The 24,977-nt window shown below is 42.0% G+C and overlaps 2 long non-coding RNA genes across 2 annotated transcripts; both read right to left on the reverse strand.

The window, feature by feature from the left end:
• Nucleotides 1-9,597: 9,597 nt before the first annotated feature.
• On the reverse strand, nt 9,598-11,531 carry LOC145655813 (uncharacterized). Its single transcript, XR_014121731.1, has 2 exons — nt 11,289-11,531; nt 9,598-11,189 (listed from the first exon to the last, which is right to left on the reverse strand). It is a non-coding gene; the product is annotated as an uncharacterized LOC145655813 (long non-coding RNA).
• Nucleotides 11,532-12,450: 919 nt separating this feature from the next.
• Nucleotides 12,451-15,838, reverse strand: LOC145655812 (uncharacterized). The gene is made up of 3 exons (XR_014121730.1): nt 15,691-15,838; nt 15,142-15,362; nt 12,451-15,036 (listed from the first exon to the last, which is right to left on the reverse strand). It is a non-coding gene; the product is annotated as an uncharacterized LOC145655812 (long non-coding RNA).
• Between the last annotated feature and the right edge of the window lie 9,139 nt (nt 15,839-24,977).

Genomic DNA, 24,977 nt, shown 5'->3' on the forward strand with positions numbered 1-24,977 from the left:
TACGGAGGAGCAAGCAATCGGCACTATGATCGCGTAAACAACCCAGTACAGTCCTAATGTAGCAAAGGGACATGTGACAGTGTGGTAACGGCCCTGAGAAGAGCAAAATAGCAACAGTGGCAGTGAAAATAGCAACAGTGGCAGAAACCTACCCAAACATTATCTGCTGGGGTTCCTTTGCACTGGAAAATGGCTGACATTAGTCCACAGACCAGAGTAATGGATGGTGTTTCTAAGGCCCAGCGAAAGCGCACGTGCCTCATCACTGGGCTCACAAGCAGGCCCTCGAGGGGTTAATGCATCCTGGGCTCAGAAGGACACCTGCGTCACAGGTATTGGTGCTGAGGCAGGGATCATGAGGTGAGTCGAGAACCTCTCTCCTAGGGAATGAGAAACACACCGCCATTCTAAGCGTGGGCAGTTAATCAGGAAGAGAGGGATCATTACCATTTGATAATAATCACTGAGAGAAGGGATCAGGTCAGGAAGAGAGAGAGAATTTCCACAGTGTCAAAAAAAGAGAGAAAAAGAAAGCATTTTAGACAGTGCATTGACAATTAAACTACTGTATGTAACGCGAGGAAACCAGGCACGATGCAGGAACAAGCCGTGTAAAACAAAATGATGTTTATTTACACTAAACAAAGACAACATAGCTCACAGGATAAGGTAAGGTTAATCAGAACAAACGCCAACGATTAAACAAGACCTTAAATACACCCACAATAACGACAGAAAACAAGGAACAAGTGTGATACATGGGGGAGGTGGCGATACACACACACCCACAGGGAGACGTCTGGGAGGAGGGGTCGTACTGTTACACTGTAGCATTAATACAACACTGTCTTCTCTTTGGGGTCCCGTTCTGTATAAAGGGTTTAGGTGAAGCACTTCCTGTTTTGTACTATCTCAATGACATTGTTATATAAGATGGCATTTTTGCACAGACATTCTACTTTGCCATCTTTTGTTTTGTATAATCAGTTAATCAGTAAATTTTTTAACCATATATAAAAAATCTTATTGAACCTTGACCTCAGTACTGAAAAACCTAACATAAAGATATGTGTATTATTCATATTAGGTCCAGGCAATTACCCTAAACTTGAGGCATTACTATAGATATTTGGTTTTAAATACACTGCTTTAAACATGTAATTAGTGTGTGTAGGTAAACTGAACCAACCCTCTCATATTGGCTTCTGTAAACAGAGAGGCCTTACTCTGACAGTAGGGAGGAGATTGATAGCACTCTATCCCAAAAAAACATTCACCAATTGTGTGCATGAGAGCGACCTGCGCTGGTGCGTGGGTGTGGGTGTGTGTGTGTGGAAGGGGGGGCGTGCCACCGTGGCCCCTGACACTAAGTCAACCTGCAGATGAGTCACCTGTTTCTGTGGTAACCATGGATATGTTAGGCTGAAGACACTGTGGGCCTCCCAGAAGAGGAAGAGCACCTTTTTTGAGTGGCATTTTATGAAAGCCAGGTTCTATTGTTGTGGTCTCAGAGCCCTTTCGTGTTGGAACACACCACTTTTGCTTGCCGCTTGGTGCTTGGGGAAGCATGACGCCTGCTCAGTTCCTGATGGGATCTCAGGTGTTGGTTTCTCTGATTCTAGTGGAGGACATTGCCTCTCCAAACAGCAAATCTTGAAGCACATTCGAAAGGTCTCCCCTCTGTTGTTAAACTCACAATTTTCTCAATGTGGAGCATTTATAACAGGTGGAGCAGATATCTCCCCAACACCAGCATGGTAAACAGCATGGTCATTCTGTCTGTCTGTGTCCATGTATCTGAACATTTAGGCTCTTTTGTTGGACACAAATGTATATCATACATGGAGGATCTCATGGCAATTGATTTCCTGTGAAGTCCACTGAGACTTCACCTGTTGAATTACTGTCCGCACGCAAGCCCAGGCCAGGGTGTTACTCAGTTCCGTCTGTCCTAAGTGTGTCTTATTCAATGATTTCAAAGAATCTTTGTAAATGCATCTATTCTAGTGAATTAAATGTCCTGCACTTGCAATCTTTTAATTGATAGAGTAGTTCCACTAATCATCTTGTGCAAATTACATGATTTAACCTTTTGAATGTTTGTTTTTTAATCTTTTTGTTTACCATTTTTGCTGAAGGGATTTCCCCTTTATTTGATGTGAGACTCATACAGCGATATCCCAGGAAATGCTCTCATTGGCTGGGACTCCTGCAGCGATATCCCAAGCAGTGCTCTCATTGGCTGGGACTCATGCAACGATATCCCAAGCAGTGCTCTCATTGGCTGTGACTCATGCAGCGATATCCCAGGCAGTGTTCTCATTGGCTGGGACTCATGCAGCGACATCCCTGGCAGTGCTCTCATTGGCTGGGACTCATGCAACGATATCCCAGGCAGTGCTCTCACTGGCTAGGACTCATGCAGCGATATCCCAGGCAGTGCTCTCATTGGCTGGGACTCATGCAACGATATCCCAGGCAGTGCTCTCATTGGCTGGGACTCATGCAGCGATATCCCAGGCAGTGCTCTCATTGACTGAGTCTCAAATGAAGCTGTTTTTGCAGTTGTACTAGCTCAGCTGAGTGAGTGTAAACCTCCACATCTAGTAATCTCCACATCTAGTAATCTACATGTCTAGTAATCTCCACATCTAGAAATCTACATGTCTAGTAATCTCCACATCTAGTAATCTACATATCTAGTAATCTCCACATCTAGTAATCTACTTATCTATTAATCTCCACATCTAGTAATCTCCGTATCTAGTAATCTCCACGTCTAGTAATCTACATATCTAGTAATCTCCACATATAGTAATATACATGTCTAGTAATCTACATATCTAGTAATCTCCACATATAGTAATATACATGTCTAGTAATCTACATATCTAGTAATCTCCACATCTAGTAATATACATGTCTAGTAATCTCCATATCTAGTAATCTACATATCTAGTAATCTCCACATCTAGTAATCTATTTATCTATTAATCTCCACATCTAGTAATCTCCGTATCTAGTAATCTCCACGTCTAGTAATCTACATATCTAGTAATCTCCACATATAGTAATATACATGTCTAGTAATCTACATATCTAGTAATCTCCACATCTAGTAATATACATATCTAGTAATCTCCACGTCTAGTAATCTACATATCTAGTAATCTCCACATCTAGTAATATACATATCTAGTAATCCACATATCAAGTCATCTCCACACCTAGTAATCTACATATCTAGTAATCTCCACATCTAGTAATCTACATGTGTAGTAATCTCCACATCTAGTAATCTACATATCTAGTAATCCCCACATCTAGTAATCTACATGTCTAGTAATCTCCACATCTAGTAATCTACATATCTAGTAATCTCCACGTCTAGTAATCTACATATCTAGTAATCTCCACATATAGTAATCTACATGTCTAGTAATCTAAATATCTAGTAATCTCCACATCTAGTAATATACATATCTAGTAATCCACATATCTAGTAATCTCCACATCTAGTAATCTACATGTCTAGTAATCTCCACATCTAGTAATCTACATGTCTAGTAATCTCCACATCTAGTAATCTCCACATTTAGTAATCCACATATCTAGTAATCTCCACACCTAGTAATCTACATGTCTAGTAATCGCCACATCTAGTAATTACATGTCTAGTAATCTCCACATCTAGTAATCTACATGTTTTGTAATATCCACATCTTCACATAGAGATTGCTAGACTCAATCCCTTTCTTATGTATATGGAAACCTTGTTAATTAGTCTTTGCGGTAATTTCCCTCCACTTACAAGCCCTCTTTATTGGTAGCCAGTAGCCATTTCATTAGTTTTGACTAAAACTTTTGGCAAAAGCATTAAAGATATCATGAGCTTTACTCCCAGTGGAGGCTGGAGTCTACCATAGCCCGGCTGATTTATTAAATTTCATTACATCTTATTTTAGGCAGGTGTTATATCCTGGGCAAATATAGTGCACAATAACTACCTTTCAGTAGATCCATACATGAGACATAGTGTCTCGTAGAGACTGTAGAAGTTATTAGGTTTCATAAGACATTTTTGTGTCTGTGTTTAGATTAGATGTTCCTTGAGTGCAGCATGCAGATTCATATTTTCTTTGTGGACCCTTTAGACACTGGACAGAGCAGGACTCTACTGCAGTGTCTCCAGGCCTTGCTGGTACTCTCCTGACAAAGACCAGAGCACGGCTGAGGCTGGACACACCTGCAGAATAGCCAACGCTGCCTGTTGTTACACGATGTCTCCACGGAGCTCTGCTTGTGTCCCAGTGTCAGATCGCCTTGGTGGCCCATGATTGGTGTGGGGGGGTACAGGGTTGGCACCCCCCACGAGAGACTCTGGCCCAGCGGGGAATGTGCAGAGACACAGTGATCTGCAGGTGTGTAGAGGAGACGCATGGGGGATGAAGACAGCTCTCTCAGAACACCTAGGGACAGGCTGCAGACACTTCCTGTCACTAATACTGTGGTTCACCCAACACAGCCACACAGACTTTAATGGCCATGTCATGACAGTTTAGATTTCACGGTGCGCGACCACGACACAGGACAGGCTGACTGTGCTCCTTCACTGGTTTGTTGTTACTTTTTAAAAAAACATTCCAGCAGCACTTTCCTCCAACCCAGAGCAAACCAGCCATGCTGAACCTTCAGTACTCTTACATCTGCTGTTTTGATTGACAGCCTTGGCGTTCATTTTTTTCCCAGATCCCTGCATGCCAAGCAAACAGGAGCTTCTTCCCAGCCAGGTGGTGAGCTCCTGACAGCTGTTCCTCCTGGGACTCGTCTCTGACTCTGTTCTCACTCGCTCTCTGACTGAAACATTCATGTGTGCAGTTGTTTAGCCAGAGGACCTCCTTTCCCTGCATGTGGGGAGACGGATTCTTTTAATCTTAACCGAACATGAGAACCTTCTGAGCTGTTGCGCAGATGCTGTCACAGGCCGCCACAGTGTGTGTTTGCAGTGGGCTGCTCGTTACAGGGCCGAACAGGCCAGTGTGATGAGCAGAGGGGGCAGAACGGAAATGGGCCACAGCTTTGCTAGGACCTAACAACTCATGACCACAATCACTCATGACCAAACAATAATCCGATGCTTTTCTTATTAAAAATACTGCACGTTTCAAAAGTGTTCTGTAGCCAAAAGGTGTTTCCTTGTTAGTGCTTAAAAGCTACACTACACAGCACAGCTCCCCCAGAACTCCACAGCACCCAGTCTTGTACAGCTCCAAGAAGAAAAGCATGTGCAGGTTATGGTGTGAATTATGAGTGTATGTTTTAATGGATTCATTTCAAATGAAGCTTGTTATTTAGGTGTTAGTTTGAGTGCCAGTGACCTGGTCGCACATGTTCCTGCATCTGACAGGGTCTAAGCATGATGTGGTCATGCGGTGCTTCTTCATTGAGCTACAAATTATACCCACAATGCACTTCTGGCCACAAGTAATGATTTGAACATCAGTAAAATATGACTACACGTGGTATTGTAACGAACATGCAGCATAAAATAGCTCATTAGTTTTATATTTACATGCATTCTCTTCTTTAGCAGGTTTTACCATAAATGGTGAACCGGTAAAATCTCTGTATTGTTTGGAGGGATTGTCTGTGCATGTATTTTGTGTCATTTCTGTCTTAGTACGAGCGCTGGCCTTTGGCATAGTCCTCGTGTTTTCATACTGTGTTGTTCATGGCAGTAACTACCGTGAAACACAAAAGGCAAACATTCACAAAACGTCTCAGAGAAAGTGACCGACTGACCCAGGCTTATTGATGTTGCCCTGAGCAGGTGAAAGAGCTCCTATAGTGATCTATGTCTGCTTTAGGAATAGTTGCTCACTACAAAGTGCAATTTCTTTTTATATTGAAAAAATGTTTCCCCCCAGCCAAGTATTGCTGAGGGCTAAATCAATACAGCTGGTGTATAGGTGAGTCTGCATTATGAGTCTCTCTCTCTCTCTCTCTCTCTCTCTCTCTCTCTCTCTCTCTCTATATATATATATATATATATATATATATATATATATATATATATATATATATATATATATATATATATATATATATGTGTGTGTGTGTGTGTGTGTGTGCGTGCATGCAATTTTTCCTATATTCAGAATCGGGATTGGGAGCTAGATGTTTAGTGCAAAACAGCTAAAATGAACCACAGTGAGATACAACAGTTAGTTTTGAGATGAGTGTTGTGCATCTGTACTCTGGGATTTGGGAGAGATTTTTTCTGTCTCACCTTGGTCTAGTGATCATCTGGGACACGAGCCTATCAGAGCAAAGCAGTCAGTTCTCTCATTATTGCTCGGAGAACATCATTACTGGACTGACAGTGTACCAGAGGAAACCCATTCAGAACAAGATGAGTTAGTCATTCACTGTTCAGTTCAATCATGGAGAGCAAATTGCATTTGTAGTTCACTCAGCATACCAGAGCAGACCCTGCCCAATACTATACTGTACATCATAAATACTGCACTATATCATGCATACTATACATCAAACATACTATATTTCATACATACTATTCTATACATCATAAATACTGTACTATACATCTTAAATACTATACTATAAATCATAAATAATGTACTATACATCATAAATACTATAATATACATCACAAATACTGTATTATACATAATAAATACTATAATATATACCATAAATACTAAACTATAAATCATAAATAATGTACTATACATCATAAATACTGTACTATACATCATAAATACTGTACAATAAATCATACAATCTCTACTACACATCATAAATACTATACTATACATCATACATACTGTACTATACCTCAAAAAGAGTATACTATACATCATAAATACTAAAATATACACATAGATACTGCATTATACATAAATAATATAATATATACCATAAATACTGTACTATAAATCATACATATTATACATCATAAATACTATACTATATATCAAATACTGTACTATAAAAATACAATCTGTACTACGCATCATAAATACTATACATCATAAGTATTGTACTATACATAATAAATACTGTACTATTACTCATGAAGACTATACTATTAATACTACATACTGTACTGTACATCATAAATACTATTATATATATCATAAATACTATACCAAACATCATAAATAATATACTATAAACCAGAATGATAGCTGTCATTCAGAACTGCAGCAGAGAGCAAAGATATGTCGTGTGACCTCTGTACTACCAGGTCTACTGTTGGAGCCTTAGCTGCAGTGTTTTATACTCGTCAGTTTCTAGTGTGACACCACATTATGGAGAATTACCTTGTACCTCTCCTGCTATATAACAGATAAGTAGAAATAATTTTTACCCATGCAGCAATTTGTGATGGGAATGTTTTGGTAGAAAATGAAGATATAGATGAAGAAAAAGGTGGGTCATTTCTACCTGGATGTGCATTATGTGTGCTTTGCTCAGCGTTACAGTGTTCTGCCCAGCCTGCATTCATCCAGCTAACTCCTTTTAAGGCATAAATGGCTACTTTCCCATTGAAATACGATAAAATGGAGATTTGTCCCTTTTTCTTCAGAATGCATCATCAAGAAGCTCTGGTGGTTCCTGCTTGGCTGAACTGTGATGCATTGGAGGTTCCACTGAGATGGGTTGAGGGTGTGGGCACATTCCACCCGCCTTCAACCAGTACGACTGGTCACGAGTGTAAGAAGTGTAAGGCACAAGTGTAAGGCATCTCTTCTTGTGTGTGTAATGGTAAATGGTATACTGGGACCCTGCATTCCCAGTTTACTCTGGATCATTACTGCAGGTATTTAAAATGTACTGTATGTAAGAAAGAGATCTTCTACTTTGCAGATTAAGCCATTTGTCTCTTTGTTCTTCGATGGCTCCTAATGAAACACATGAGTGTTAATGACAGACTGAAGAAAATGACTTGGCAAGTGATGACACTTTTAGATCCATGATGACATAAGTATCAGTGTGGTGAATGTGCACTGCAGATTAAAATCAGGCCTTGTCAGTGAAACAGATGACTGCACAGTTCTGCTAGTTAAGGATCTACAGGGTTTTGCTCGATTAATTCCAAAGCAGGGAGGGAGAGAAGGGGACAAACCGAACTGTCCTGTTTATAGAGACACACCAGGTTATAGAGACACACCAGATTATAGAGACACACCAGATTATAGAGACACACCAGGTTATAGAGACACCAGATTATAGAGACACACCAGGTTATAGAGACACACCAGATTATAGAGACACACCAGGTTATAGAGACACCAGATTATAGAGACACACCAGGTTATAGAGACACACCAGATTATAGAGACACACCAGGTTATAGAGACACACCAGATTATAGAGACACACCAGGTTATAGAGACACCAGATTATAGAGACACACCAGATTATAGAGACACACCAGGTTATAGAGACACACCAGATTATAGAGACACACCAGGTTATAGAGACACCAGATTATAGAGACACACCAGGTTATAGAGACACACCGTTTTATGGAGACACACCAGATTATAGAGACACACCACCTTTTGGTTGGGAATAAGACATGCAACTTCTTACTGTGTTGCAGTATCTCAGGATCATTCACAGTGCAGGAAACTGAGGGTATGGGCAAGGGTGTCTCAGTGGTTAAGATGCTTGACTTGTAATTGCAAGGTTGCTGGTTCAAGACCCACCACTGCCAAGTTGCTGCTTTTGGGCTCCTGAGCAAGACCCTTAACTCTCAATTACTCTAGTTGTACTCAGTCATAACTGTAAATTGCTTTGGATAAATGTGCCACTGGATTCTGGAAGCCAAAGGGGCCAAGGACTAAACCATGAAAATGCATGGGGAGAGCTCCTAGTATCTCCCTATGGGCTCTGTATAGGCTAGGTGGTGAAACATAAGAAAGGTGGGTGGTGTTTTATTCTGAGGGACTCCCTTCTTTTCTGCTGCTGTTTCAATCATCTCTGTCTTCTAATTCATGGTAATTATACAGTAGGTGGACAGTAGTGTTCTCATTATATCTGATCTCTTCCTTCAGCCTGTTAACAAAAAGGAAGAGAGAAAACCAGATCCAATAGCTGAAGTGCTGTTATATAAACGCATGCCTGCAAACTGGCAAGGAAATGGCGATGCTTTCATGCTAAACTCTCCTACGTCACACGTGTCCAGGCCATGATCCAAGTATATCTTCAGCACAATAATGACTAGTTCAGATGTAGCATTCCTTACAAAATCCATGTCTTTGTTGTGTATTTGAGCTGAGCTCTTAAGCAGTTTGAACTCTAGGGTAGTGAGGATAGTGTACTGAGTGTATAGTGTAGTAGTAGATGACCTTTATATCTGAAAGTTAATTAAATTCATTTACTGTGGTACCATAATATGAAACAGTACATGAGAGGACTGTCAAACCCTCCTGCTTTGTAATGAAGGTATATGAAGACGGGTGTTAAGTGACGTCAGACACTCTGATCCCCCAAACACCTATGCCTCTTTGGTGGGAGGGCAGACTCATCTAAATTGCACTGGGGCAAACACAACAACTCAGGAGATTATGTCCACACATGATTTTATATCCACACATGTGATTATATCTACACATGTGATTATGTCCACACATGAGATTATATCTACACATGAGATTATATCCACACATGAGATTATATCCACACATGTGATTATGTCCACACATGATTTTATATCCACACATGATTTTATATCCATACATGATTTTATGTCCACACATGAGATTATATCTACACATGTTATTATGTCCTCACATGAGATTATATCCACACATGAGATTATATCTACACATGTGATTATATCCACACATGTGATTATGTCCACACATGATTTTATATCCACACATGATTTTATGTCCACACATGAGATTATATCTGCACATGTTATTATGTCCACACATGAGATTATATCCACACATGAGATTATATCTACACATGTGATTATGTCCACACATGATTTTATATCCACACATGATTTTATGTCCACATGAGATTATATCTACACGTTATTATGTCCACACATGAGATTATATCTACACATGAGATTATATCTACACATGTGATTATGTCCACACATGATTTTATATCCACACATGATTTTATGTCCACACATGAGATTATATCTACACATGTGATTATGTCCACACATGATATTATATCTACACATGAGATTATATCTACACATGTGATTATGTCTACACATGATTTTATATCCACACATGATTTTATGTCCACACATGAGATTATATCTACACATGTGATTATGTCCACACATGAGATTATATCCACACATGAGATTATATCTACACATGTGATTATGTCCACACATGATTTTATATCCACACATGATTTTATGTCCACACATGAGATTATATCTACACATGTGATTATGTCCACACATGATATTATATCCACACATGAGATTATATCTACACATGTGATTATGTCCACACATGATATTATATCCACACATGAGATTATATCTACACATGTGATTATGTCCACACATGATTTTATATCCACACATGATTTTATGTCCACACATGAGATTATATCTACACATGTGATTATGCCCACACATGAGATTATATCCACACATGAGATTATATCTACACATGTGATTATGTCCACACATGAGATTATATCTACACATGTGATTATGTCCACACATGATTTTATGTCCACACATGAGATTATATCCACACATGATATTATATCCACACATGTGATTATGTCCACACATGAGATTATATCCACACATGAGATTATATCCACACATGAGATTATGCCCATCTTTTGGAGGCCATTTATACAGCATTGCTGGCAGAGCTGCTGAAACCTGAAATTCCCTCAGCCATGTCATCTCAGCCCTGCTGGCCTGGATCTGATGATGAGAGTCTAACTTGTTATTGCCAGAAGACCGTATGGTAGATAACTAGTCATCCCTTCTGTAGTGCGGGTGATCCTCCCAAAGCCTCCTCATATCTCCAATCTCATCCTGGTGAAGAGATGCTAATCGCATTTGCAAATGAATGCTACTGCTGGCTGTAACCCTTGGTGTCTCCAGCTTGCTCTGTTCGGTCTGATATAGCGTGAGGAACAGTGTCGGTAGGTTCCGTCTACAGCAAAAGATGTTCTGTTGTTTAGGCCTTGGAAGTACATGAAGGCTTATGCTAATTAGATAGGATTTCAAAGGTCAGTTTGCCTGGCAAACACACCTCCTGATACCCACTGCTCTCCGGAGACAGCACCGCGACGTCACTCTGGCAGGATCCTCGTATGTGCGGCAGCAGGGCATGCGCCGGTTTGCATCGCTTGCCGTACCCTGAAAAATCAGGCGCGGACTGTGAGCAGCTGAAAGCTTCCTCTCCCAAGCCACAGCCCATGAGAAGCCAGTGGAGCTTGTTGCTATGGAGAAGAATCACAGTGGAGATGGTGCAGTTGGTAGGAGGACACACGGCTGAGGGCAATAAGACGGCCTCTGTAATTACTCCTCTCCTCCAGGAGCATGGCTCCCCCCCCCCCCCCAAGTCATGGGATCCTGAATCTGAAATATGAAAAGATTGTCTGCTGTGCTGCAGTAGTGTGTTAATAATTTGGATTCATGCACAGTATACAATCCACTTCACACTATTCTATATATAGAAAGAGAGTGTAATTACATGAGAGGAGCGGGGCTGGCAGCTCTCTGGTTAGCACGGGGAGGATACAGAGCACTATGAGCAGGCCCTCAGACCGGCCTGCAGCACAGGGTCTGGATCCCATTGGTTAAAAGTAATGATGACAGTCCCCTGGGAAGAAAACTGCCCCTAACTTAATGAATCCAGCCCAGGACAAGCTGTGCTGTTCATCTGAGTCACAGCCTTGCGTGACTCAGCCCAAAAACGACTAAAACCCTGATGTGCGTTGTGTTTGTTTTACGTTTTAACACTGTGAAAGTCAATGTGAGCTTTTGGGATGCATTCAGACTGCAGCCAAATCAGATTTGTTTCTCAGATCAGATCTTCTGAGGCAAGTGTTCGCAAATGATCCGATCGGATTTGCCAGCCTATCTGCATGGGTTACCGTGGTAATGCCATAACTGTCAGTAATTATGACATTATGACACATCAATGGTGAGGTGGATTCCAGATGTGGAGAGATGGATGCGCGTCATCTCGCCCTCCTAACAATCGTTCCTTCGCGTTCTGAACTCTCATGTCACATCAGACATGCTGCAGTAGGAGGCAGACGTACTATCTTCTGTGCTCCACTCATGACTTCCTTCACTCTGGTTTTGACATTTGTTGTTTATTGCATTGCGACTGATGCAAAGGACACTTTGAAACTTGATTTGAGTGGCCAGAACATCCAGACTAAGACACATCTGAACAAATCTGATTGGAATGTCATTTTTTATTCTAAAAAAATGTCAAATATCAGATTTGGGATGGAAGTCTGAACATAGCCTTGCACAGCCTTGAGTCTACGCTGAAACATGTGAACGATTTTAATTAGTGACTTCAGTGGGTAATTGCTAGAGAAGAGGAGAGACATCCCAAACCCTGTAGTGACAGTACCCATTCAGAAAGTCTAGACCAGACAGAACCGCAAATATATCAGGACACTGGGGAAACAAACCTACCAACCAGATGGCGTTGACTGTGTAATACAGGATGCACTGAAGTAGGATAAATACACAAGAGTCTGTTTATGGAAAAGAAACACAGTCAAAATGAATTTTAAAGCAAATAGCAAACAGACTGTCAGTGCCAACACAAACAAACAGGGCAGAATAAACCTTAGAAACAGGATGTAAACCAATCAATCAACAGGAAAAACACACAGGAATCCTTTCTCAGACTAGCTAAGAAACTAGTCTGTGGAAGCGAGAGAATTTCCATTGTTCAGTGTTGGAGTGTCTGAAGTAGGAATGGGTGAGTGGTAATAAGGAACAGATGTGGTTAATTAAGGGGGAGGGACGCAGGGATCAGCATGCTGTGGGAGCCGAGGGCGGGAGCGACTAGACCGAGCCGAAGTTCCTGTGGAGGAAGCGTGCATGCCGCACACAGCATGTGGGAGCATAAGTGATGTGCAGGATGTGGCTGCATGCATGAATATGAACGAGTCGCGACCCTGGAGAGCTGAGAGCTCAGACGTCAGGCACAGATGATGGCGTGAGAGTGAGGGAGGATAGGCTGACTGAGGTGTGTGGGCAACATCAGACAACACAGTGGTGGGAAGGCCAGAGCCAGCCTGTAGACTACAGCCACCCCAACACAATACACCCCTCATGCCAGCAATCCTAAACTAAACAATACGTTTTTATTCTCATCTGGAGCCAGTTTTCTGTGCCCGGATTCTGACCCCGACCATAATAAGAGAAAACCCCAGACTGACAAAGGCTAGATTGTAATTAAGCAATGCTGTGCATGTCATTTGCAGGGCTCCAGGTTCGAGTCCTGCGGGCTGAGGCAGCTTCTTACATCACTGCGTGTTCCTGGAGCAGGCTCGTCAGATCTCACGATTGCTCATCACTCTTGCGATTGAGACCTTTGTCTGAGTGAGCTGTGTGAATCTGATGTGTTGAGATGTCATCTGCTGGTCAGAAAAGTGCAAGTGATGATTGTTGATTGAGCGCATAATTGAATGCAATTCAGAGTGAACAAATTTTAAATGTGAAATGATTTTTTTGGGCTCATTGCCATGCTGATGGACATCATCTGTTTCCGTGCATCATTCTTTGAATGGTAACATACGTGAAGCCTGTAGTGAGCTTGTGCCGTGACTCAGACACAACTGCTCATGTTCCCTGTAATGCTGATGCGCCATCATGTGGCAAAACTATAGAAAAACACATTCCTGGTACCCATCACTACTGTTTGTGAAAATGTTATTTTAAACCATATTACAACTCGTTTGCAAAACTAGGAGTAATTCACATTCACTTTTAATGTGCAGCATTAAAACATTTGTACTTGATAATGACACATATTAATAAAAGAAGTGCATCACTTAAAATAAAGCAATCTTTTGAAGCTCTGATATGGAGTGTGTTCTTAAGGTTCGCTTTTTCTGCAGTACATGCTACATGGACTGAATAGTATTCTTTAACAGGTTTGAAATCACTATTATTAGTGTCACTAATAATCAAATATGAAATATGTAAATATGTGTAAAGTGATTCCAGATTAAGGTGCAATTGCAAGTAGTACCACTAGATGGCAGACTGTAACATGTGCCTTAGCTGCTATATGTTGCGGAGTCTGTATTTTTCTCCTCTTCCCTTTATTTTTAATTAATTATTTTTCTGACGATATCAGTATTGAAAACATTATTATCTGTATTTATATTAAATAATTTGATAACACTTTTACCCACAATTGAAATCACAGCTTTGGAATACAATGTAGTAATGCAATTTGTAAAGCTTCGGGGGTTATGAACACAGTTGTCACACGGAAACTATGGCGAGGCTAGTTTCCTATAAGATAGTAAAAGGCCTTATCCCAGTTCCTGTTGTGTCTGATCCTCACCCAGAGAAGAAGTGAAGACTGATAGGCTGAGAAGTGGAGTTAGGGTGGCTGAGTGGGGCACTTCTGGAATATTCTTCATTGGAGAATTCAGTCAGGGGGGACATAGATGTCCTGGCTAAACTCTGTGTATATGCGGAACATGGACTTGAAACCCCAGTTTGTAAACTATAATGTCGAATTGCTTTACTAGTACACTAGTCTCACAATGTTTGTTTTTTGCAGTTGCTTTAGAGGCCATCCAAGTTACAACAAAGTAAGTCAATAAAACCAAACTGAAAGCAAGGTTTGCAACTTTCTCTTTTTTTGGGGGGGGGGGGGGGGGGTTAAAATGGACTATATTTTTTGAGAATTATCAGGGTATTTGAAGTCCAAAATGATTGCTTCTTTGTGAAAGTCCAGTTAGTAGCTACACGGGAGAGGTAGGTTTTTCAACCCATCAGTGAGAATGAGCCTGGCATGATAAGAAATTATGAAAAAAAAAGACCATTTTAGACCATGAAATTATGGGTGGAAAATAACAACTATTAACCTCCCTTCCACCAGGGGGCAGACTTACCCTGCAGAATTGCCAAGCCTTCCAAAATGGTGTTCATGCCCATCAGTGCCCTGCATGCTATGAAAGATTCATGTTGGATACAGACCACTGCATGTACTGGGAATAACTGGACACCTGTCCATGTTCCACCTGGGTTCTCAGGGATAAATAGCGCTCTCTTCCTCAGCTGGGCGAGAAAAGGGTTGCCCCAGCAACTCGGACACATCTCACAGCCAGGGGTCCTGGGTTGCAGAGAAAAAAGGGTCTACTGTTGTCTACAGGAAGAAAGTGTGGAATGAAATTTCTGCCCCTTCTTCCGCGCTCTCCGGGTCTCTATTTCGGGTATTGACATTATGTCTCTCATCTGTCCTCGTGTTTTGCGACAGTGTCCATGTCACTGTATTCCAAGTCTGACTAGTCCTGGGTTCCTGCCACCTTCATTCTGCTAATGCATTTTTATTTCTTAAATGTTATATTTGTCAAATCTTTGAAACAGTCATCGGCATAATTCTTTATTGTAAAAATAACACTAATAAATAGATAACTGTGTGTTAATAAGTCCGTTATTACCTTGTTAGAATCTTACAGTAGCCCAAGCTCACGATGTCTCTAACACAGACTCCATTGTGTTGCATTGCTGTTTTGCCCAGTAATTAGTCTCCTGTTGCCATGGTTATGAGCTGCAGCCCCCGGTGCCTGTGTCAAAGGAGGTGGCCAGTCACAGGAAAGACGTCAGCTCATTAACACTAGGCAGCGAGAGTGGGAAACACACACACACACACACACACACACACACACACACACACAAACACACACACACACAGTCCCAATACTGCTCTCTCAGGTTACTGAAACAAGTAGAGATAGATCAGTCACTTCAGAAATTGTCCTGCATTAAAAGTGAAATCCATGATGACAGATTATGTTTGTTCATGCCTGAGTGTCATTTTCAAAAGATTTCGCGCTGTGTAATGTGGTACAAACGTAAATAGATATCCAGCCGTGTTTTGGTGTAATTGTATGCGCTGTCCACTAGAGGACGCTATAAACATTGTCATGTGCTTCTCTTCTGGTGACGAGTGAAATGAGTGAATAATGTCATATGGATCACGTGAGAAATTTTGAAGTATAATTGTTGATTAATCATTCCATATGTCTCATGCATGCATCATCTTATTATCAAATAAGATAATAGAAACATTATTTCAGAGAAACTACTTTGTTTGTATTGTATAATAATATTTGAATATATAAGTAACGTTTGCATGACACCAGTGATGCTTCTGTTGACAACAAAAAAATCGAAATCGTTTCATGTCTCATTAGCAGAATGAAATCAGCTGATGTCCATCACCTAAATCAAATTACTGTGTGATTAAGGCTGCAACAACAGGCTTTATATCCACCTTTTCGTCATCCTAAGTTTGAGGCAGTGACATTACCTTGACAACCATGCACCCATAGGTGTTTCTATGGCAACAAAAATTAGAAATACCTTGCCTCTCCTTGGCCAAGTCAAGGGGGAAAAGAGAGAGAGAGAGAGAGAGAGAGAGAGAGAGAGAGAGAGAGAGAGAGAGAGAGAGAGAGAGAAATAATGCAGAAGGATAGTAGAATAACATGTTTTCATAGATACCAATTGTAGGTATTATTGAATTTATTGTGCTTTGATAGTATCTCGAGAGATATGAATGGAACAGAGAGAAGTGTGTGGATCTGAATGTGTGTTTCTCTGACCACATACGACATGGTCAGGACTCATCTCTCTAGTCCATCTTAGTCAACTTCATGTTTATGACCTTTAATGTGTATAGTCCAAACCAGATTATACTGACAGATTGGCCAGGGCTGTTTATGGCCTGAACATAAACAGTTCATGAACTTAAACACACAGGCATGAGTTAGAGCCCTGTACTGTAAATGCTAGAGCAGCACGTCATACAAGTTAATGAGAGACACTCTGTGCATGATGTTAAATTTGACGAGGGGGACCTCTCTCTCATTAACATATCTGTTAAACTGGATCATGGAAATCCCTGAACTCTGCTGCACTCAGACTCTCCAAGACCCGAGGTGGACTTGTTTACTGTAACCCAAATCCCTAAAGGACAGAAGACTGGGAAATAAACCTCATAGTTTGTGCTCTTGAGGTATAGACCTCATTAGATACACTTCCCATGGTTATTAAAAACCTCCTCTGAACAGTTCAGGATTTATGGGCTCTGTGCTGTTTGGCCTCAGATGTTGAAGTGTTGATGGTCTTGGTAAGCGCAGCTGTAGCCGCACTGCATCCAGGACACTGGACATGTTTCACTGGAGTGGCTGGTCTGCATGGGGCTTGTTAGATACATGTTTTCTCTGAGACGAGTGTGGCCCGACTGCAGAGAGATAGCGGAGCTGGAAGCGGCATGACACCTATCCCCAACACCTTTCTCTCTTGAAGTTTAAACATCTGAGACGCGTGGGGAAGAGGAGAGATGACCAAAGCACATATTTTAGTTTCAGAATCTCATTTGGGCTTGGACACAAAATCCTGTAAATCTCCCGTAAGCGCAAGAGAAGGAAAGGGGGGGTTAGGGATGGCAGCGTCTCATCCAAGCTGACATCTGCAAACCTCCGTATGTAATGGACATGTGGCTGGGTCGGCCACGGCTGGAAGGAGCTGTGGTTTTCGTATCCGTGTTTTGAGAACGGCAGTGAGTGACCGGAATGTGGAGCAGTATTCCGGGTGGTGAAGAAAGGAGCCTTTTTTCTTTTCTTTTATTTTTGGCTAGTGCAGCATGTGATTGTGCAGTAATCAGACTGTGCTTTACTCAGATTGTGCAGTAATCAGACTGTGCTGTAATCAGATTGTGCTTTATTAAGACCATGTTGTAATCAGACTGTGCTGTAATCAGACTGTGCTTTATTCAGACCGTACTGTAATCAGACCATGCTGTAATCAGACTTTTATTCAGACTGTGCTGTAATCAGATTGTGCTTTATTAAGACCATGTTGTAATCAGACTGTGCTGTAATCAGACCATGCTGTAATCAGACTGTGCTTTATTCAGACCGTGCTGTAATCAGACCATGCTGTAATCAGACTGTTTTATTCAGACCATGCTGTAATCAGACCATGCTGTAATCAGACTGTGCTTTATTCAGACCATGTTGTAATCAGACCATGCTGTAATCAGATTGTTTTATTCAGACTGTGCTGTAATCAGAGTGTGCTGTAATCAGTTTGTGCTTTATTCAGACTGTGCTTTATTCAGACTGTGCTGTAATCAGATCATGCTGTAATCAGACTGTGGTGTAATCAGCCCATGCTGTAATTAGACTGTGCTTTATTCAGACCGTGCCATAATCACTGTGCTTTATTCAGACCATGCTGTAATCAGACTGTGCTTTATTCAGACCATGTTGTAATCAGACTGTGCTGTAATCAGACTGTGCTTTATTCAGAATATGCTGTAATCAGACCGTGTTGTAATCAGACTGTGCTGTAATCAGACCATGCTGTAATCAGACCGTGCTGTAATCAGACCATGCTGTAATCAGACTGTGCTTTATTCAGACCATGTTGTAATCAGACCATGCTGTAATCAGACTGTTTTATTCAGACTGTGCTGTAATCAGAGTGTGCTGTAATCAGTTTGTGCTTTATTCAGACTGTGCTTTATTCAGACTGTGCTGTAATCAGATCATGCTGTAATCAGACTGTGGTGTAATCAGGCCATGCTGTAATTAGACTGTGCTTTATTCAGACCGTGCCATAATCACTGTGCTTTATTCAGACCATGCTGTAATCAGACTGTGCTTTATTCAGACCATGTTGTAATCAGACTGTGCTGTAATCAGACTGTGCTTTATTCAGACTATGCTGTAATCAGACCGTGTTGTAATCAGACTGTGCTGTAATCAGACCATGCTGTAATCAGACTGTGCTGTAATCAGACCATGCTGTAATCAGACTGTTTTATTCATACCATGCTGTAATCAGACCATGCTCTAATCAGACTGTGCTGTAATCAGGCCATGCTGTAATCAGACCATGCTGTAATCAGACTGTTTTATTCAGACTGTGCTGTAATCAGACCATGCTGTAATGAGACCATGCTTCTTTAGGCAGCTCACACTGTGCATGCTCTTTATGATCCTGAGTAACAGACGCTGCTCTGTCATTCCACTTCAGTAAATACTTTGGAAAAATCATGAAAGCAGTTGGTGTGATGGCCTGGATCGATTATTACCTCTCTGTTGTCTGCAAAAGCAATTAAAAACCGTAAATGGTTTGCGGCTGAAGACAAATCAGCTCAATAATATTTTTCCAGTGAAACATGTCATGGCGCAACGTGTGGAAACAGAATCTGCAAGAAGAGGGAGTCTGAGGACCCTCTACGTGGAAGTCAGTGTGTGTATGTTGGATGAGTGGGTGAGTAAGATCATACGGTCACCTTCAGTCACAGTATCAGTGTGTTTCTCATCACTAACTAGAGTGAATGATCATGGATAACTGGTCTCACCCAGACATCCTGCTTTGTTCACCTTTATATACCCAACACATCAATGCACTATGGGCTCCAGAGAACAGGCACTGAAGTATAATTAGTGTGTGTGTGTGTGTGTGTGTGTGTGTGTGTGAGGGCCCATGTTTGTGTTGCTGGGAGGACTTGAGCACATCTCCAGTCTGGCTCATCACTACTGCTGGGATCCCCACGACCTTCAGAGCAGTGGTGCAGTGAGACAGTTGTGCAGTGAGACAGTTGTGCAGTGAGAAAGTGGTGTAGTGAGACAGGTATGGAGTGAGTCAGTGGTGCAGTGAGTCAGTGGTGCAGTGAGACAGTGGTGCAGTGAGACAGTTGTGTAGTGAGACAGTGGTGCAGTGAGACAGTTGTGCAGTGAGAAAGTGGTGTAGTGAGACAGGTATGGAGTGAGTCAGTGGTGCAGTGAGTCAGTGGTGCAGTGAGGCAGTGGTGCAGTGAGGCAGTGGTGCAGTGAGACAGTGGTGCAGTGAGACAGTGGCATTCGCTGCTGCTCTGAAGATCCCACAGTGATGCTGGAAAACTGTTGGTGGGACAGAACCTTGGAACATTTCAGTTTTTTCAGCAGCAAGACTGTGTCAGTCCGTAAACCCTCCCCTTCTGATGTTTAATATTTACAGTTCAGTGCGAAATAAAAACATGCATGTTGTACACTGTTGTTTCTTGGCTAATAAAAGAAAGAAAAGGTTATCAAACTAACCTACTAATGAATTGACCAATTAACTAATGAACTGATTAATCTTGAAAATTGTTTTTGTTAGGAAGTTGATAGGCTGATATGATTGCATTTACCTGGGCAGTGTTCTCATGGGTACAGTCATGATGGCAAAGGAAGTCTATCTGAAAGAGGAGGTTCCAGCAGGTTCTGGAACTTTCCGGTGCCTTACTCATTATCGCTCATGGCTTTTGGGAGCAGACCTGGTAGAGGAGGCACACAGACCACATAATGCACTCCAGAGGGTTGGAACACATTTCTATTCTGGGCATTTGAATGTAAGGTACCGTTCCACTAGATGAATCGATGTGGGATATGAGGGGGTTTGAGATTAAGCCTTGGCCTTGATTGAGGAGAGAGACAGAGAGGGAGGTGTCACCGAGGAGGAGATCACCTGTGAAGGAGGCGTGTCGTGGCCGTGGTTCGTCTGCCATACAACACACCATCGTTATGATGAAGACGGTGAATCATCAGGTAACGGTTTTGTAGTGCCACCCCTGTAGTACGAGGAAGCAGCCTTTTACGTCGAGCCGTGCTGGAAGAATTTAAAGAGGCGGTAAGGAGGTTTGGCACTGTCGCGGCTCTACAGGCAGACACAGTGACACTGTAGTGACACACCCGACCGATGTCTGAACTGGAAGAAACACAATTACCCAGAATCACCCAGACTCTGTCCACATCATGCTGATACCCACTTACTAGTGTCTTCAAAGTCGTTATAACTCCGAAGCAACGAGGTATTTAGATTTAAGGGTTAGGGGCCTTTTCCTTGTTATGTTATGGGAAATAATATTATTAGCAGTATATACTGTAGCTAGTGTTATTTTAAGTTGACCTTGCTTGGTATCTAGGTAGGTAATATGCTTAATACAAAATACTGTTCGGTAAATGTTTGCTAACAATGTCAGTGTGTTTTGTAGATAATGGATTTTATGTAGAATACTGTGTTCACATGTTCGTGACGTTACAAAATGTTAGGATGACAAACTTTAGTAAGATGAAGTCTGAGGAAATGCTCGGCAAAGCTAAACGTTACAGCTAAACGTGATTTTCTTCAGTATCTCTATTTTACCTTTATTTGATGTTATTTTATCTGGCATCATGCTCAGGTATTTCAAAGCTGTTGTAGGCAATGTATTACCTGCAGCTGTCTTCTACGTATGTCTCGTCCTAGACGACACCCTTTTCTCGTTAGCTAGGTGCTGTAACGACCTGCTAATACCTGCCATCGCATTACCTGTCTGGACGAATTACTGGTGCACTGGCATCCTTGTCACCAGTAACAGAATTTTTCCAGCTTGGAAAAGTGCTTCCAAGGCTTTATTTCCTTTAGGATTCGTTTGTATTGTTACAATTTTGCCTTTCTGTCAGAAGAGTGTTTAGGCTTTGCACACAGCAGAAGCCTCCGGAGGTGCTTAGCAGTTACACAGGATTTAGGATATACAGTCCAGAAATGCGTCCTGAACGTGTCCTGAATGGGTCCCGCCTACCTCATGCATGTGGCACGCTTACATTGATTAAATCACTTATAAAATTATTTATGTTCTATTATGAGCCACAAAAGCAGATTTAAATTAGAAGTCATATAATTCAGATACATGAATCCGTGACCTGACCCTGACGTTGACCTTGACCCTACTCTTAGCAATATGTGAATAGACATTTAAACGTGAGCTTGCAGTGAAGAGTGAAGTGTCTGAGTTAGGAAATCCATTTCCTCTTGGCCTCCTCTCTCTCTCCTTCTCCTCTCTCTCTCTCTCTCTCTCTCTCTCTCTCTCTCTCCCTCTCTCTCTCTCCATCTCTCTCTCTCTCTCTCTCTCTCTCTCTCTCTCTCTCTCGCTCTCTCTTCTCTCTGTGGCTGTCTCCTGAAATGTTTTCTTCTCCTGCTAGTGCAGCACCTTCTGTGATACCTCCGTGAGGTTCCGCTGGGTTACCCAGCCACCACTGCGCTGCTAATTACCTGCTAGTTAATATGTGTTTGCCAGCCATTGAAATGTCTGTATCTCCTCTGAGATCTCACCCTGATTACATTCTAATTAGCTGCTCACCAGTGGGGACCAAGTGATGGAAGTAATTCAGTATAAATCCGCATCTTTCTGTTCCACGTCTGACTCTGTTAGCCAGAGATGGAGCACACACAGCCTTAAAGAGCTTGGTGAATGCGCTGTGGTGAGCTGTGCTCTGCGTCACTGTGATCAGATAGCATGGCCCATGTTCATTGTCCATGCCTTGGCTCCGTAGTCCAGAGAGGTATAGGAAGTCAATCAAGTTATACTTTATTGATCCAGTTTACAATGGAAGTGTACAGTGCCCATGCACTGAGAAGTAGTGCCAACCAGAGAAGTAGTGCCAGGGCAGTGAGGGTTTAGTCCCTGCATCAGTGGGGATTTAGTCCCTGGGGCAGTGCGAGTTTAGTCCCTGTATCAGTGGGGATTTAGTCCCTGGGGCAGTGCGAGTTTAGTCCATGGATCAGTGGGGATTTAGTCCCTGGGGAAATGAGGGTTTAGTCCCTGCATCAGTGGGGATTTAGTCCCTGGGGCAGTGCGAGTTTAGTCCATGGATCAGTGGGGATTTAGTCCCTGGGGCAGTGCGAGTTTAGTCCATGGATCAGTGGGGATTTAGTCCCTGGGGCAGTGGGAGTTTAGTCCATGGATCAGTGGGGATTTAGTCCCTGGGGCAGTGAGGGTTTAGTCCCTGCATCAGTGGGGATTTAGTCCCTGGGGCAGTGCGGGTTTAGTCCCTGCATCAGTGGGGATTTAGTCCCTGGGGCAGTGTGAGTTTAGTCCATGGATCAGTGGGGATTTAGTCCCTGGGGCAGTGCGAGTTTAGTCCATGGATCAGTGGGGATTTAGTCCCTGGGGCAGTGCGAGTTTAGTCCATGGATCAGTGGGGATTTAGTCCCTGGGGCAGTGCGGGTTTAGTCCCTTGATCAGTGGGGTTTAGTACCTGAGGTGGGAGGGGTTTAAATGCCCTGCCCAAAGGTAACATGAATGACTGGTACAGTGCCAATAGCCAACTGAACATGAAAAACTCAGGACTGGTCTGGGAAGAGCTACGTGTGCTGGGTGTGGAATATATAATGTAATCAAAAGGTACGACAGAACTCGTCATTCCCAGTCTCTTGGAGTCTCTCATAGCGTTCGCTTTCACCAGCTGAAATCAAAGCAGCTCCCCAGAGCAACACCCTCCTCCCACGGTCTCCTCCACTCCACCACACCATTCAGCTCATTCTTATACTCATTTCACATAGATATTGAGATATTATTTTGATGTATGTACAGTATATGGTTAAAAATGGTTAAAGAAATGTTTGGTTAAAAAACCAGTGTCAGCTCTGGAGTTTGTGTCAAACGATATATAACTATTGATGATATGTAATGAAATATACAACTGTTGACATGATGCTTTGAATCATGAAGTCAACAGATCTTTGAAATTTTAAAACACAAATGGTTGTGTAAAATAATACACAACTATGCCATCAAATCATCCTTTTGTTTGAGACACCAGTTGACTCCAGTCTTCAAACTGGCTTCTGGATGCCACTGTGATGGAGATAAGAGGAATGCATCAGATGTTATATGCCATCATTCGCAAAAACCACTTGACAAACACTTCTGATTCAGAGGGACATTTTATCTGATTAGATATGATACTCCCTTCTTCCCAAAATGGGACCCCTAATTTGAGTGTACTGGCCTCCCAGTGAGGGACCCCACATTAAAAAGGCTTTTGGGAAGAAGTGAAGGGGCTGTAGAATCTGGACCAGAAATGAATTGGGCAGATGTGTATTGTGGACATTTCACTCCCTTTATATGTGGATTTAAACAGTTTGTTTTGTACAATGTGCACACCATGTGTCACAGTATTTTTGCTACAGGAACAGGCTCTTTTGGACTGAGATTGGTCTTTGTTGACTCAGTTGGAGGTGCCTCCTCAGAAAGATTTTCATACATATAGAGATGTGTGAGTATCTTCAAAACTGTGGGTGTCCTCAGGAGGTCATAGTTGATGTCTTTGCTGATGTTTTACCTTTTCAGAGAGTGAACGCACTGACATATAAATTATCTGCTGTTAAGACTACCAGAATTCCTTTGGTGCTGATTTATCATCCTACAAATAAAACAGTGGCTGATATTATACTTAAACATTTCAGAATCTTCCAGGATGATGCACAGACCACACCCCTTTTTACAGATCCTCCACTAATCTGCTACAGGTGACACAAAAACATCAAAGACATACGCGTGAGATAAATGTTCTACTGTAGCTTGCAACCGCTCTAGATGTGCTACATGTACATTCATCAACACAGCCACTAAAATAACTGGCCCAAAAGAATCAACTGTTATCACCCATTCCACCAAAATAACATTCCCCCATAAAGCTGGGTGACTGTTCTGGTGATCACTCCGGTCCGACTCTTTTATGACATTCTCTGTGCAGAGAGGATTGTTCCTCGTGTGACACTGTTCCAGGACATGGAGGTGAAGAAGGGATGTAAATACTTTGGTACCTCAAAGTCAGGTTATAAGCACTGACATGTACAAATCCTTTAACCAAATGAGTGCAGGTAAAGCTCTCGGCCCAGACGGAATTTCACCTCGTGTTTTAAAGAC

Source organism: Electrophorus electricus, unplaced genomic scaffold (assembly GCF_041902795.1).
Source record: "Electrophorus electricus isolate QZ-2024a unplaced genomic scaffold, ASM4190279v1 Scaffold352, whole genome shotgun sequence".
NCBI lineage: Eukaryota > Metazoa > Chordata > Actinopteri > Gymnotiformes > Gymnotidae > Electrophorus > Electrophorus electricus.